Genomic DNA, 17,156 nt, shown 5'->3' on the forward strand with positions numbered 1-17,156 from the left:
AAGTGAGACTTCATTGTAGTGCAGATTTCCTTTGCAAGCTTGCTTGGTTGGCCAAAAAGGGCGTATGCGTTTTTTCCTGAATATATTCAGGAAAAAACGCATACGCCCTTTTTGGCCAAGTGCATCATTGTGGACGTTCTGCCTCTTTTCCTATGCTTTCAATGCAATTCCAGTCTACCTCCTGAAATCGGTTTCCTGCAATTCTGCCCCGCTTTCAAGTCCTCTTGTCAGCCTTACTTCAGTTTATTTTTGGACGATAGCTGTCATTTATAACTCTGCAGGTTTGTGAATTACAGTGCCCCTGAGCTCCTTTCTTCAACTCGCTTTCTTTTGAGCTGGCCGCAACACCGCAGGATGGATTCAGGCCCTAATCTGGTTCCGGTACGGCACGCTGAGCCTTTGGTTATTTCCTCTTCCTGGTGGGAAATGAGAGTTAAATTTGCCCGTCCAGACACCTCCAGCTAGCCTCTCATTGGTTCTCGCTATTCCTGTTCATCTTCCGCAGAAATTGCAAACTGGGCCAAACAGGAGGTTAAGGGCGCTGACTCTCCAAGTGGGGAGAGTGTTAGTAAAGCGTCTGGAATGTTGCACCCGAGTACCAGGGGAGGAAAACTGAGACATATTTGAACACGGCTCCCGATCACATGGTTGATCATACTTGGGTTCCACATGCATGTTTTAGCTGAAGGAAGAATACCTAAAACCTGGGTAGTTGAGACCCGTGGAATGGGTACCATGCAATATGACTTCAAAGGGTCTTCATTTGCTCACCGAACCTCTCCAATCCTATCACTGCTGCGTTTATGCCCCTGTACACATGCTTGATTCTCTTTTGGAGACATAGCAATCCATAGGTTTTACGATACTTACTAGTCAGGTACATTCTTAGGCGTTTAATATGCGGTGTTGAGTCCATTTCGTTGAGCAAGGAGTAGCTCTTGTCTATTCCATATGTGGCCTAAGGAACTTTATCTGTGCTCATTTCAATCTCTGGTTTTATGCAGCACCCCAACTCACCTTTACCCTTAAGCAAGCATAAGTTGGTTTTCTTAATTTGAGACCCTGTTCTGTTCTGTAATTCAGTTCCTGTGTAGCCAAGTTTCCATTCCGTGTATTACTGATATCTTATGATGTTTCTTTTTCTGTGTGACTTATTTCAGTTAGAATCATCGTATGTGAATCCACTCATTATGCTGCTACGGGCCTGATGACATAGATTTCATTGCTGAGTGATACTGCATTGTACGTAAGTACCACAATTTCTTTATCCATTTTTCACTTTCTGCGATGTTGAATTTGTACTGTGAACGAGGTTCTTGTAAACAGAGGCGTCCCAAACATTGGGGTGGCTGTGTCTTTTTGATTTTAATTTCCCTAAGCTATAGGACCATAAGTGGAAGTGCTCTAGGCTCTGTTGCTTTGTTTTTTAGATGTTTCAGGAAACACCATACACTTCTCCCAAGTGTCTGTTGGCAATTTACATCCCGCCCATCAGCATAACAAGGCTCCCAGTTCTCAATGGCCTGTTGCCTTTCTGGATTTTACACTTTTTTCAGATGGCCCTTTTGACCGGGGGGAAGTGAGACTTCATTGTAGTGCAGATTTCCTTTGCAAGCTTGCTTGGTTGGCCAAAAAGGGCGTATGCGTTTTTTCCTGAATATATTCAGGAAAAAATGCATACGCCCTTTTTGGCCAAGTGCATCATTGTGGACGTTCTGCCTCTTTTCCTATGCTTTCAATGCAATTCCAGTCTACCTCCTGAAATCGGTTTCCTGCAATTCTGCCCCGCTTTCAAGTCCTCTTGGCAGCCTTACTTCAGTTTATTTTTGGACGATAGCTGTCATTTATAACTCTGCAGGTTTGTGAATTACAGTGCCCGAGCTCCTTTCTTCAACTCGCTTTCTTTTGAGCTGGCCGCAACACCGCAGGATGGCTTCAGGCCCTAATCTGGTTCTGGTACGGCACGCTGAGCCTTTGGTTATTTCCTCTTCCTGGTGGGAAATGAGAGTTAAATTTGCCCGTCCAGACACCTCCAGCTAGCCTCTCATTGGTTCTCAATATTCCTGTTCATCTTCCGCAGAAATTGCAAACTGGGCCAAACAGGAGGTTAAGGGCGCTGACTCTCCAAGTGGGGAGAGTGTTAGTAAAGCGTCTGGAATGTTGCACCCGAGTACCAGGGGAGGAAAACTGAGACATATTTGAACACGTCTCCCGATCACATGGTTGATCATACTCTAGGTTCCACATGCATGTTTTAGCTGAAGGAAGAATACCTAAAACCTGGGTAGTTGAGACCCGTGGAATGGGTACCATGCAATATGACTTCAAAGGGTCTTCATTTGCTCACCGAACCTCTCCAATCCTATCACTGCTGCGTTTATGCCCCTGTACACATGCTTGATTCTCTTTCGGAGACATAGCAATCCATAGGTTTTACGATACTTACTAGTCAGGTACATTCTTAGGCGTTTAATATGCGGTGTTGAGTCCATTTCGTTGAGCAAGGAGTAGCTCTTGTCTATTCCATATTTGGCCTAAGGAACTTTATCTGTGCTCATTTCAATCTCTGGTTTTATGCAGCACCCCAACTCACCTTTCCCCTTAAGCAAGCATAAGTTGGTTTTCTAAATTTGAGACCCTGTTCTGTTCTGTAATTCAGTTCCTGTGTAGCCAAGTTTCCATTCCGTGTATTACTGATATCTTATGATGTTTCTTTTTCTGTGTGACTTATTTCAGTTAGAATCATCATACGTGAATCCACTCATTGTGCTGCTAAGGGCCTGATGACATAGATTTCATTGCTGAGTGATATTGCTTTGTAAGTGAATACCACAACTTATTTATCCATTTTTCAATTTCTGTGATGTTGAACTTGTACTGTAAACGAGGTTCTTGTAAACAGAGCTGTTCCAAACTTTGGGGTGGCTGTGTCTTTTTGATTTTAATTTCCCTAAGCTATAGGACCATAAGTGGAAGTGCCCTAGGCTCTGTTGCTTTGTTTTTTAGATGTTTCAGGAAACACCATACACTTCTCCCAAGTGTCTGTTGGCAATTTACATCCCGCCCATCAGCATAACAAGGCTCCCAGTTCTCCATGGCCTGTCCTGCCTTTCTGGATTTTACACTTTTTTCAGATGGCCCTTTTGACCGAGGGGAAGTGAGACTTCATTGTAGTGCAGATTTCCTTTGCAAGCTTGCTTGGTTGGCCAAAAAGGGCGTATGCGTTTTTACCTGAATATATTCAGGAAAAAATGCATACGCCCTTTTTGGCCAAGTGCATCATTGTGGACGTTCTGCCTCTTTTCCTATGCTTTCAATGCAATTCCAGTCTACCTCCTGAAATCGGTTTCCTGCAATTCTGCCCCGCTTTCAAGTCCTCTTGGCAGCCTTACTTCAGTCTATTTTTGGACGATAGCTGTCATTTATAACTCTGCAGGTTTGTGAATTACAGTGCCCCTGAGCTCCTTTCTTCAACTCGCTTTCTTGTGACCTGGCCGCAACACCGCAGGATGGCTTCAGGCCCTAATCTGGTTCCGGTACGGCATGCAGAGCCTTTGGTTATTTCCTCTTCCTGGTGGGAAATGAGAGTTAAATTTGCCCGTCCAGACACCTCCAGCTAGCCTCTCATTTGTCCTCGCTATTCCTGTTCATCTTCCGCAGAAATTGCAAACTGGGCCAAACAGGAGTTTAAAGGCGCTGACTCTCCAAGTGGGGAGAGTGTTAGTAAAGCGTCTGGAATGTTGCACCCGAGTACCAGGGGAGGAAAACTGAGACATATTTGAACACGTCTCCCGATCACATGGTTGATCATACTCTGGGTTCCACATGCATGTTTTAGCTGAAGGAAGAATACCTAAAACCTGGGTAGTTGAAACCTGTGGAATGGGTACCATGCAATATGACTTCAAAGGGTCTTCATTTGCTCACCGAACCTCTCCAATCCTATTACTGCTGCGTTTATGCCCCTGTACACATGCTTGATTCTCTTTCGGAGACATAGCAATCCATAGGTTTTAAGATACTTACTAGTCAGGTACATTCTTAGGCGTTTAATATGCGGTGTTGAGTCCATTTCGTTGAGCAAGGAGTAGCTCTTGTCTATTCCATATTTGGCTTAAGGAACTTTATCTGTGCTCATTTCAATCTCTGGTTTTATGCAGCACCCCAACTCACCTTTCCCCTTAAGCAAGCATAAGTTGGTTTTCGAAATTTGAGACCCTGTTCTGTTCTGTAATTCAGTTCCTGTGTAGCCAAGTTTCCATTCCGTGTATTACTGATATCTTATGATGTTTCTTTTTCTGTGTGACTTATTTCAGTTAGAATCATCATACCTGAATCCACTCATTGTGCTGCTAAGGGCCTGATGACACAGATTTCATTGCTGAGTGATATTGCTTTTTAAGTAAATACCACAACTTCTTTATCCATTTTTCACTTTCTGCGATGTTGAACTTGTACTGTAAACGAGGTTCTTGTAAACAGAGCTGTTCCAAACTTTGCGGTGGCTGTGTCTTTTTGATTTTAAATTCCCTAAGCTATAGGACCATAAGTGGAAGTGCCCTAGGCTCTGTTGCTTTGTTTTTTAGATGTTTCAGGAAACACCATACACTTCTCCCGAGTGGTTGTTGGCAATTTACATCCCGCCCATCAGCATAACAAGGCTCCCAGTTCTCCATGGCCTGTCCTGCCTTTCTGGATTTTACACTTTTTTCAGATGGCCCTTTTGACCGGGGGGGAAGTGAGACTTCATTGTAGTGCAGATTTCCTTTGCAAGCTTGCTTGGATGGCCAAAAAGGGCGTATGCGTTTTTTCCTGAATATATTCAGGAAAAAACGCATACGCCCTTTTTGGCCAAGTGCATCATTGTGGACGTTCTGCCTCTTTTCCTATGCTTTCAATGCAATTCCAGTCTACCTCCTGAAATCGGTTTCCTGCAATTCTGCCCCGTTTTCAAGTCCTCTTGGCAGCCTTACTTCAGTCTATTTTTGGACGATAGCTGTCATTTATAACTCTGCAGGTTTGTGAATTACAGTGCCCCTGAGCTCCTTTCTTCAACTCGCTTTCTTGTGAGCTGGCCGCAACACCGCATGATGGCTTCAGGCCCTAATCTGGTTCTGGCACGGCACGCTGAGCCTTTGGTTAATTCCTCTTCCTGGTGGGAAATGAGAGTTATATTTGCCCATCGAGACACCTCCAGCTAGTCTTTCATTGGTTCTCGCTATTCCTGTTCATCTTCCACAGAAATTGCAAACTGGGCCAAACAGGAAGTTAAAGAGACTGACTCTCCAAGTGGGGAGAGTGTTAGTAAAGCGTCTGGAATGTTGCACCCGAGTACCAGGGTACGAAAACTGAGACATATTTGAACAGGTCTCCCGATCACATGGTTGATCATACTCTAGGTTCCACATGCATGTTTTAGTTGAAGGAAGAATACCTAAAACCTGGGTAGTTGAAACCCGTGTAAAGGGTACCATGCAATATGATTTCAAAGGGTCTTCATTTGCTCACCGAACCTCTCCAATCCTATCACTGCTGCGTTTATGCACCTGCACACATGCTTGATTCTCTTTCGGAGACATGGCAATCCATAGGTTTTAAGATACTTACTAGTCAGGTACATTCTTAGGCGTTTAATATGCGGTGTTGAGTCCATTTCGTTGAGCAAGGAGTAGCTCTTGTCTATTCCATATTTGGCTTAAGGAACTTTATCTGTGCTCATTTCAATCTCTGGTTTCATGCAGCACCCCAACTCACCTTTCCCCTTAAGCAAGCATAAGTTGGTTTTCTAAATTTGAGACCCTGTTCTGTTCTGTAATTCAGTTCCTGTGTAGCCAAGTTTACATTCCGTGTATTACTGATATCTTATGATATTTCTTTTTCTGTGTGACTTATTTCAGTTAGAATCATCATACCTGAATCCACTCATTGTGCTGCTAAGGGCCTGATGACACAGATTTCATTGCTGAGTGATATTGCTTTGTAAGTAAATACCACAACTTCTTTATCCATTTTTCACTTTCTGCGATGTTGAACTTGTACTGTAAACGAGGTTCTTGTAAACAGAGGCGTCCCAAACTTTGGGGTGGCTGTGTCTTTTTGATTTTAAATTCCCTAAGCTATAGGACCATAAGTGGAAGTGCCCTAGGCTCTGTTGCTTTGTTTTTTAGATGTTTCAGGAAACACCATACACTTCTCCCGAGTGGTTGTTGGCAATTTACATCCCGCCCATCAGCATAACAAGGCTCCCAGTTCTCCATGGCCTGTCCTGCCTTTCTGGATTTTACACTTTTTTCAGATGGCCCTTTTGACCGGGGGGAAGTGAGACTTCATTGTAGTGCAGATTTCCTTTGCAAGCTTGCTTGGATGGCCAAAAAGGGCGTATGCGTTTTTTCCTGAATATATTCAGGAAAAAACGCATACGCCCTTTTTGGCCAAGTGCATCATTGTGGACGTTCTGCCTCTTTTCCTATGCTTTCAATGCAATTCCAGTCTACCTCCTGAAATCGGTTTCCTGCAATTCTGCCCCGTTTTCAAGTCCTCATGGCAGCCTTATTTCAGTCTATTTTTGGACGATAGCTGTCATTTATAACTCTGCAGGTTTGTGAATTACAGTGCCCCTGAGCTCCTTTCTTCAACTCGCTTTCTTATGAGCTGGCCGCAACACCGCATGATGGCTTCAGGCCCTAATCTGGTTCCGGCACGGCACGCTGAGCCTTTGGTTAATTCCTCTTCCTGGTGGGAAATGAGAGTTAAATTTGCCCGTCCAGACACCTCCAGCTAGTCTTTCATTGGTTCTCGCTATTCCTGTTCATCTTCCGCAGAAATTGCAAACTGGGCCAAACAGGAGGTTAAAGGGACTGACTCTCCAAGTGGGGAGAGTGCTAGTAAAGCGTCTGGAATGTTGCACCCGAGTACCAGGGTACGAAAACTGAGACATATTTGAACACGTCTCCCGATCACATGGTTGATCATACTCTGGGTTCCACATGCATGTTTTAGCTGAAGGAAGAATACCTTATACCTGGGTAGGTGAAACCCGTGGAATGGGTACCATGCAATATGACTTCAAAGGGTCTTTATTTGCTCACCGAACCTCTCCAATCCTATCACTGCTGCGTTTATGCCCCTGTACACATGCTTGATTCTCTTTCGGAGACATAGCAATCCACAGGTTTTAAGATACTTACTAGTCAGGTACATTCTTAGGCGTTTAATATGCGGTGTTGAGTCCATTTCATTGAGCAAGGAGTAGCTCTTGTCTATTCCATATTTGGCTTAAGGAACTTTATCTGTGCTCATTTCAATCTCTGGTTTTATGCAGCACCCCAACTCACCTTTACCCTTAAGCAAGCATAAGTTGGTTTTCTAAATTAGAGACCCTGTTCTGTTCTGTAATTCAGTTCCTGTGTAGCCAAGTTTCCATTCCGTGTATTACTGATATCTTATGATGTTTCTTTTTCTGTGTGACTTATTTCAGTTAGAATCATCATACCTGAATCCACTCATTGTGCTGCTAAGGGCCTGATGACATAGATTTCATTGCTGAGTGATATTGCTTTGTAAGTGAATACCACAACTTCTTTATCCATTTTTCACTTTCTGCGATGTTGAACTTGTACGGTAAACGAGGTTATTGTAAACAGAGCCGTTCCAAACTTTGGGGTGGCTGTGTCTTTTTGATTTTAATTTCCCTAAGCTATAGGACCATAAGTGGAAGTGCCCTAGGTTCTGTTGCTTTGTTTTTTAGATGTTTCAGGAAACACCATACACTTCTCCCGAGTGGTTGTTGGCAATTTACATCCCGCCCATCAGCATAACAAGGCTCCCAGTTCTCCATGGCCTGTCCTGCCTTTCTGGAGTTTACACTTTTTTCAGATGGCCCTTTTGACCGGGGGGAAGTGAGACTTCATTGTAGTGCAGATTTCCTTTGCAAGCTTGCTTGGTTGGCCAAAAAGGGCGTATGCGTTTTTTCCTGAATATATTCAGGAAAAAACGCATACGCCCTTTTTGGCCAAGTGCATCATTGTGGACGTTCTGCCTCTTTTCCTATGCTTTCAATGCAATTCCAGTCTACCTCCTGAAATCGGTTTCCTGCAATTCTGCCCCGCATTCAAGTCCTCTTGGCAGCCTTACTTCAGTCTATTTTTGGACGATAGCTGTCATTTATAACTCTGCAGGTTTGTGAATTACAGTGCCCCTGAGCTCCTTTCTTCAAGTCGCTTTCTTTTGAGCTGGCCGCAACACCGCAGGATGGCTTCAGGCCCTAATCTGGTTCTGGCACGGCACGCTGAGCCTCTGGTTATTTCCTCTTCCTGGTGGGAAATGAGAGTTAAATTTGCCCGTCCAGACACCTCCAGCTAGTCTCTCATTGGTTCTCGCTATTCCTGTTCATCTTCTGCAGAAATTGCAAACTGGGCCAAACAGGAGGTTAAAGGCGCTGACTCTCCAAGTGGGGAGAGTGTTAGTAAAGCGTCTGGAATGTTGCACCCGAGTACCAGGGGAGGAAAACTGAGACATATTTGAACACGTCTCCCGATCTCATGGTTGATCATACTCTGGGTTCCACATGCATGTTTTAGCTGAAGGAAGAATACCTAAAACCTGGGTAGTTGAAACCCGTGGAATGGGTACCATGCAATATGACTTCAAAGGGTCTTCATTTGCTCACCGAACCTCTCCAATCCTATCACTGCTGCGTTTATGCCCCTGTACACATGCTTGATTCTCTTTCGGAGACATAGCAATCCCTAGGTTTTAAGATACTTACTAGTCAGGTACATTCTTAGGCGTTTAATATGCGGTGTTGAGTCCATTTCGTTGAGCAAGGAGTAGCTCTTGTCTATTCCATATTTGGCTTAAGGAACTTTATCTGTGCTCATTTCAATCTCTGGTTTTATGCAGCACCCCAACTCACCTTTCCCCTTAAGCAAGCATAACTTGGTTTTCTAAATTTGAGACCCTGTTCTGTTCTGTAATTCAGTTCCTGTGTAGCCAAGTTTCCATTCCGTGTATTACTGATATCTTATGATGTTTCTTTTTCTGTGTGACTTATTTCAGTTAGAATCATCATACCTGAATCCACTCATTGTGCTGCTACGGGCCTGATGACATAGATTTCATTGCTGAGTGATACTGCATTGTAAGTGAATACCACAACTTCTTTATCCATTTTTCACTTTCTGCGATGTTGAACTTGTACTGTAAACGAGGTTCTTGTAAACAGAGCAGTTCCAAACTTTGGGGTGGCTGTGTCTTTTTGATTTTAATTTCCCTAAGCTATAGGACCATAAGTGGATGTGCCCTAGGCTCTGTTGCTTTGTTTTTTAGATGTTTCAGGAAACACCATACACTTCTCCCAAGTGTCTGTTGGCAATTTACATCCCGCCCATCAGCATAACAAGGCTCCCAGTTCTCCATGGCCTGTCCTGCCTTTCTGGATTTTACACTTTTTTCAGATGGCCCTTTTGACCAGGGGGAAGTGAGACTTCATTGTAGTGCAGATTTCCTTTGCAAGCTTGCTTGGTTGGCCAAAAAGGGCGTATGCGTTTTTTCCTGAATATATTCAGGAAAAAACGCATACGCCCTTTTTGGCCAAGTGCATCATTGTGGACGTTCTGCCTCTTTTCCTATGCTTTCAATGCAATTCCAGTCTACCTCCTGAAATCGGTTTCCTGCAATTCTGCCCCGCTTTCAAGTCCTCTTGGCAGCCTTACTTCAGTCTATTTTTGGACGATAGCTGTCATTTATAACTCTGCAGGTTTGTGAATTACAGTGCCCCTGAACTCCTTTCTTCAACTCGCTTTCTTGTGACCTGGCCGCAACACCGCAGGATGGCTTCAGGCCCTAATCTGGTTCCGGCCCGGCATTCTGAGCCTTTGGTTAATTCCTCTTCCTGTTGGGAAATGAGAGTTAAATTTGCCCGTCCAGACACCTCCAGCTAGCCTCTCATTGGTTCTCGGTATTCCTGTTCATCTTCCGCAGAAATTGCAAACTGGGCCAAACAGGAGGTTAAAGGGACTGACTCTCCAAGTCGGGAGAGTGTTAGTAAAGCGTCTGGAATGTTGCACCCGAGTACCAGGGTACGAAAACTGAGACATATTTGAACATGTCTCCCGATCACTTGGTTGATCATACTCTAGGTTCCACATGCATGTTTTAGCTGAAGGAAGAATACCTTAAACCTGGGTAGTTGAAACCCGTGGAATGGGTACCATGCAATATGACGTCAAAGGGTCTTCATTTGCTCACGAACCTCTCCAATCCTATCACTGCTGCATTTATGCCCCTGTACACAGGCTTGATTCTCTTTCGGAGACATAGCAATCCATAGGTTTTAAGATACTTACTAGTCAGGTACATTCTTAGGCGTTTAATATGGGGTGTTGAGTCCATTTCGTTGAGCAAGGAGTAGCTCTTGTCTATTCCATATTTGGCTTAAGGAACTTTATCTGTGCTCATTTCAATCTCTGGTTTTATGCAGCACCCCAACTCACCTTTCCCCTTAAGCAAGCATAAGTTGGTTTTCTAAATTTGAGACACTGTTCTGTTCTGTAATTCAGTTCCTGTGTAGCCAAGTTTACATTCCGTGTATTACTGATATCTTATGATGTTTCTTTTTCTGTGTGACTTATTTCAGTTAGAATCATCATACCTGAATCCACTCATTGTGCTGCTAAGGGCCTGATGACACAGATTTCATTGCTGAGTGATATTGTTTTGTAAGTAAATACCACAACTTCTTTATCTATTTTTCACTTTCTGCGATGTTGAACTTGTACTGTAAACGAGGTTCTTGTAAACAGAGCCGTTCCAAACTTTGGGGTGGCTGTGTCTTTTTGATTTTAATTTCCCTAAGCTATAGGACCATAAGTGGAAGTGCCCTAGGCTCTGTTGCTTTGTTTTTTAGATGTTTCAGGAAACACCATACACTTCTCCCGAGTGTTTGTTGGCAATTTACATCCCGCCCTTCAGCATAACATGGCTCTCAGTTCTCCATGGCCTGTCCTGCCTTTCTGGATTTTACACTTTTTTCAGATGGCCCTTTTTACCGGGGGGAAGTGAGACTTCATTGTAGTGCAGATTTCCTTTGCAAGCTTGCTTGGTTGGCCAAAAAGGGCGTATGCGTTTTTTCCTGAATATATTCAGGAAAAAACGCATACGCCCTTTTTGGCCAAGTGCATCATTGTGGACGTTCTGCCTCTTTTCCTATGCTTTCAATGCAATTCCAGTCTACCTCCTGAAATCGGTTTCCTGCAATTCTGCCCCGCTTTCAAGTCCTCTTGGCAGCCGTACTTCAGTCTATTTTTGGACGATAGCTGTCATTTATAACTCTGCAGGTTTGTGAATTACAGTGCCCCTGAGCTCCTTTCTTCAACTCGCTTTCTTGTGAGCTGGCCGCAACACCGCAGGATGGCTTCAGGCCCTAATCTGGTTCTGGCACGGCACGCTGAGCCTTTGGTTAATTCCTCTTCCTGGTGGGAAATGAGAGTTAAATTTGCCCGTTCAGACACCTCCAGCTAGTCTCTCATTGGTTCTCGCTATTCCTGTTCATCTTCCGCAGAAATTGCAAACTGGGCCAAACAGGAGGTTAAAGGGACTGACTCTCCAAGTGGGGAGAGTGTTAGTAAAGCATCTGGAATGTTGCATCCGAGTACCAGGGTACGAAAACTGAGACATATTTGAACACGTCTCCCGATCACATGGTTGATCATACTCTAGGTTCCACATGCATGTTTTAGCTGAAGGAAGAATACCTTAAACCTGGGTAGTTGAAACAGGTGGAATGGGTACCATGCAATATGACTTCAAAGGGTCTTCATTTGCTCACCGAACATCTCCAATCCTATCACTGCTGCGTTTATGCCCCTGTACACATGCTTGATTCTCTTTCGGAGACATAGCAATCCATAGGTTTTAAGATACTTACTAGTCAGGTACATTCTTAGGCGTTTAATATGCGGTGTTGAGTCCATTTCGTTGAGCAAGGAGTAGCTCTTGTCTATTCCATATTTGGCTTAAGGAACTTTATCTGTTCTCATTTCAATCTCTGGTTTTATGCAGCATCCCAACTCACCTTTACCCTTAAGCAAGCATAAGTTGGTTTTCTAAATTTGAGACCCTGTTCTGTTCTGTAATTCAGTTCCTGTGTAGCCAAGTTTCCATTCCGTGTATTACTGATATCTTATGATGTTTCTTTTTCTGTGTGACTTATTTCAGTTAGAATCATCATACCTGAATCCACTCATTGTGCTGCTAAGGGCCTGATGACACAGATTTCATTGCTGAGTGATATTGCTTTGTAAGTAAATACCACAACTTCTTTATCCATTTTTCACTTTGTGCGATGTTGAACTTGTACTGTAAACGATGTTCTTGTAAACAGAGGCGTCCCAAACTTTGGGGTGGCTGTGTCTTTTTGATTTTAATTTCCCTAAGCTATAGGACCATAAGTGGCAGTGCCCTAGGCTCTGTTGCTTTGTTTTTTACATGTTTCAGGAAACACCATACACTTCTCCCGAGTGTCTGTTGGCAATTTACATCCCGCCCATCAGCATAACAAGGCTCCCAGTTCTCCATGGCCTGTCCTGCCTTTCTGGATTTTACACTTTTTTCAGATGGCCCTTTTGACCGGGGGGAAGTGAGACTTCATTGTAGTGCAGATTTCCTTTGCAAGCTTGCTTGGTTGGCCAAAAAGGGCGTATGCGTTTTTTCCTGAATATATTCAGGAAAAAACGCATACGCCCTTTTTGGCCAAGTGCATCATTGTGTACGTTCTGCCTCTTTTCCTATGCTTTCAATGCAATTCCAGTCTACCTCCTGAAATCGGTTTCCTGCAATTCTGCCCCGCTTTCAAGTCCTCTTGGCAGCCTTACTTCAGTCTATTTTTGGACGATAGCTGTCATTTATAACTCTGCAGGTTTGTGAATTACAGTGCCCTTGAGCGCCTTTCTTCAACTCGCTTTCTTGTGACATGGCCGCAACACCGCAGGATGGCTTCAGGCCCTAATCTGATTCCGGCCCGGCATGCTGAGCCTTTGGTTAATTCCTCTTCCTGGTGGGAAATGAGAGTTAAATTTGCCCGTCCAGACACCTCCAGCTAGCCTCTCATTGGTTCTCGCTATTCCTGTTCATCTTCCGCAGAAATTGCAAACTGGGCCAAACAGGAGGTTAAAGGGACTGACTCTCCAAGTCGGGAGAGTGTCAGTAAAGCGTCTGGAATGTTGCACCCGAGTACCAGGGTACGAAAACTGAGACATATTTGAACACGTCTCCCGTTCACATGGTTGATCATACTTGGGTTCCACATGCATGTTTTAGCTGAAGGAAGAATACCTTAAACCTGTAGAGATGAGACCTATGTAATGGGTACCATGCAATATGACTTCAAAGGGTCTTCATTTGCTCACCGAACCTCTCCAATCCTATCACTGCTGCGTTTATGCCCCTGTACACATGCTTGATTCTCTTTTGGAGACATAGCAATCCATAGGTTTTAAGATACTTACTAGTCAGGTACATTCTTAGGCGTTTAATATGCGGTGTTGAGTCCATTTCGTTGAGCAAGGAGTAGCTCTTGTCTATTCCATATTTGACTTAAGGAACTTTATCTGTGCTCATTTCAATCTCTGGTTTTATGCAGCACCCCAACTCACCTTTACCTTTAAGCAAGAATAAGTTGGTTTTCTAAATTTGAGACCCTGTTCTGTTCTGTAATTCAGTTCCTGTGTAGCCAAGTTTCCATTCCGTGTATTACTGATATCTTATGATGTTTCTTTTTCTGTGTGACTTATTTCAGTTAGAATCATCATACCTGAATCCACTCATTGTGCTGCTAAGGGCCTGATGACATAGATTTCATTGCTGAGTGATATTGCTTTGTAAGTAAATACCACAACTTCTTTATCCATTTTTCACTTTCTGCGATGTTGAACTTGTACTGTAAACGAGGTTCTTGTAAACAGAGCCGTTTGAAACGTTGGGGTGGCTGTGTCTTTTAGATTTTAAATTCCCTAAGCTATAGGACCATAAGTGGAAGTGCCCTAGGCTCTGTTGCTTTGTTTTTTAGATGTTTCAGGAAACACCATACACTTCTCCTGAGTGTCTGTTGGCAATTTACATCCCGCCCATCAGCATAACAAAGCTCCCACTTCTCCATGGCCTGTCCTGCCTTTCTGGATTTTACACCTTTTTCAGATGGCCCTTTTGACCGGGGGGAAGTGAGACTTCTTTGTAGTGCAGATTTCCTTTGCAAGCTTGCTTGGTTGGCCAAAAAGGGCGTATGCGTTTTTTCCTGAATATATTCAGGAAAAAACGCATACGCCCTTTTTGGCCAAGTGCATCATTGTGGACGTTCTGCCTCTTTTCCTATGCTTTCAATGCAATTCCAGTCTACCTCCTGAAATCGGTTTCCTGCAATTCTGCCCCGCTTTCAAGTCCTCTTGGCAGCCTTACTTCAGTCTATTTTTGGACGATAGCTGTCATTTATAACTCTGCAGGTTTGTGAATTACAGTGCCCCTGAGCTCCTTTCTTCAACTCGCTTTCTTGTGACCTGGCCGCAACACCGCAGGATGGCTTCAGGCCCTAATCTGGTTCCGGCGCTGCACGCTGAGCCTTTGGTTAATTCCTCTTCCTGGTGGGAAATGAGAGTTAAATTTGCCCGTCCAGACACCTCCAGCTAGTCTCTCATTGGTTCTCGCTATTCCTGTTCATCTTCCGCAGAAATTGCAAACTGGGCCAAACAGGAGGTTAAAGGGACTGACTCTCCAAGTCGGGAGAGTGTTAGTAAAGCGTCTGGAATGTTGCACCCGAGTACCAGGGTAAGAAAACTGAGACATATTTGAACACGTCTCCCGATCACATGGTTGATCATACTTTGGGTTCCACTGCGTGTTTTAGCTAGAGGAAGAATACCTAAAACCTGGGTAGTTGAAACCCGTGGAATGGGTACCATGCAATATGACTTCAAAGGGTCTTCATTTGCTCACGAACCTCTCCAATCCTATCACTGCTGCGTTTATGCCCCTGTACACATGCTTGATTCTCTTTCAGAGACATAGCAATCCATAGGTTTTAAGATACTTACTAGTCAGGTACATTCTTAGGCGTTTAATATGCGGTGTTGAGTCCATTTCGTTGAGCAAGGAGTAGCTCTTGTCTATTCCATATTTGGCTTAAGGAACTTTATCTGTGCTCATTTCAATCTCTGGTTTTATGCAGCACCCCAACTCACCTTTCCCCTTAAGCAAGCATAAGTTGGTTTTCTAAATTTGAGACCCTGTTCTGTTCTGTAATTCAGTTCCTGTGTAGCCAAGTTTACATTCCGTGTATTACTGATATCTTAGGATGTTTCTTTTTCTGTGTGACTTATTTCAGTTAGAATCATCATACCTGAATCCACTCATTGTGCTGCTAAGGGCCTGATGACACAGATTTCATTTCTGAGTGATATTGCTTTGTAAGTAAATACCACAACTTCTTTATCCATTTTTCACTTTCTGCGATGTTGAACTTGTACTGTAAACGAGGTTCTTGTAAACAGAGCCGTTCCAAACTTTGGGGTGGCTGTGTCTTTTTCATTTTAATTTCCTTAAGCTATAGGACCATAAGTGGAAGTGCCCTAGGTTCTGTTGCTTTGTTTTTTAGATGTTTCAGGAAACACCATACACTTCTCCCGAGTGTCTGTTGGCAATTTACATCCCGCCCATCAGCATAACAAGGCTCCCAGTTCTCCATGGCCTGTCCTGCCTTTCTGGATTTTACACTTTTTTCAGATGGCCCTTTTGACCAGGGGGAAGTGAGACTGCATTGTAGTGCAGATTTCCATTGCAAGCTTGCTTGGTTGGCCAAAAAGGGCGTATGCGTTTTTTCCTGAATATATTCAGGAAAAAATACATACGCCCTTTTTGGCCAAGTGCATCATTGTGGACGTTCTGCCTCTTTTCCTATGCTTTCAATGCAATTCCAGTCTACCTCCTGAAATCGGTTTCCTGCAATTCTGCCCCGCTTTCAAGTCCTCTTGGCAGCCTTACTTCAGTCTATTTTTGGACGATAGCTGTCATTTATAACTCTGCATGTTTGTGAATTACAGTGCCCCTGAGCTCCTTTCTTCAACTCGCTTTCTTGTGAGCTGGCCGCAACACCGCAGGATGTCTTCAGGCCCTAATCTGGTTCTGGCACGGCATGCTGAGCCTTTGGTTAATTCCTCTTCCTGGTGGGAAATGAGAGTTAAATTTGCCCATCCAGACACCTTCAGCTAGTCTCTCATTGGTTCTCGCTATTCCTGTTCATCTTCCACAGAAATTGCAAACTGGGCCAAACAGGAGGTTAAAGGGACTGACTCTCCAAGTGGGGAGAGTGTTAGTAAAGCGTCTGGAATGTTGCACCCGAGTACCAGGGTACGAAAACTGAGAAATATTTGAACACGTCTCCCGATCACATGGTTGATCATACTCTAGGTTCCCCATGCAAGATTTAGCTGAAGGAAGAATACCTTAAACCTGGGTAGTTAAAACCCGTGGAATGGGTACCATGTAATATGACTTCAAAGGGTCTTCTTTTGCTCACCAAACCTCTCCAATCCTTTCACTGCTGTGTTTATGCCCCTGTACACATGCTTCATTCTCTTTCGGAGACATAGCAATCCATAGGTTTTAAGATACTTACTAGTCAGGTACATTCTTAGGCGTTTAATATGCGGTGTCGAGTCCATTTCGTTGAGCAAGCAGTAGCTCTTGTCTATTCCATATTTGGCTTAAGGAACTTTATCTGTGCTCATTTCGATATCTGGTTTTATGCAGCACCCCAACTCACCTTTCCCCTTAAGCAAGCATAAGTTGGTTTTCTAAATTTGAGACCCTGTTCTGTTCTGTAATTCAGTTCCTGTGTAGCCAAGTTTACATTCCGTGTATTACTGATATCTTATGATGTTTCTTTTTCTGTGTGACTTATTTCAGTTAGAATCATCATACCTGAATGCACTCATTGTGCTGCTAAGGGCCTGATGACATAGATTTCATTGCTGAGTGATATTGCTTTGTAAGTAAATACCACAACTTCTTTATCCATTTTTCACTTTCTGCGATGTTGAACTTGTACTGTAAACGAGGTTCTTGTAAACAGAGGCGTCCCAAACTTTAGGGTGGCTGTGTCTTTTTGA

The 17,156-nt window shown here is 43.7% G+C and overlaps 1 long non-coding RNA gene across 3 annotated transcripts in view; it reads left to right on the top strand.

The window, feature by feature from the left end:
• The window catches only part of LOC307181407, a 428,825-nt gene that overhangs the window by 108,405 nt on the left and 303,264 nt on the right, over positions 1 to 17,156 (top strand). For all 3 annotated transcript variants that reach the window (XR_013826688.1, XR_013826689.1, XR_013826690.1), the window contains exon 2: positions 4,317 to 4,402. This is a non-coding gene — a long non-coding RNA (uncharacterized lncRNA). The remainder of the gene's footprint in view (positions 1 to 4,316; positions 4,403 to 17,156) is intronic.

Source organism: Stenella coeruleoalba (genome assembly GCF_951394435.1).
Source record: "Stenella coeruleoalba genome assembly, contig: scaffold_179, whole genome shotgun sequence".
In the NCBI taxonomy this organism is placed as follows: Eukaryota; Metazoa; Chordata; class Mammalia; order Artiodactyla; family Delphinidae; genus Stenella; species Stenella coeruleoalba.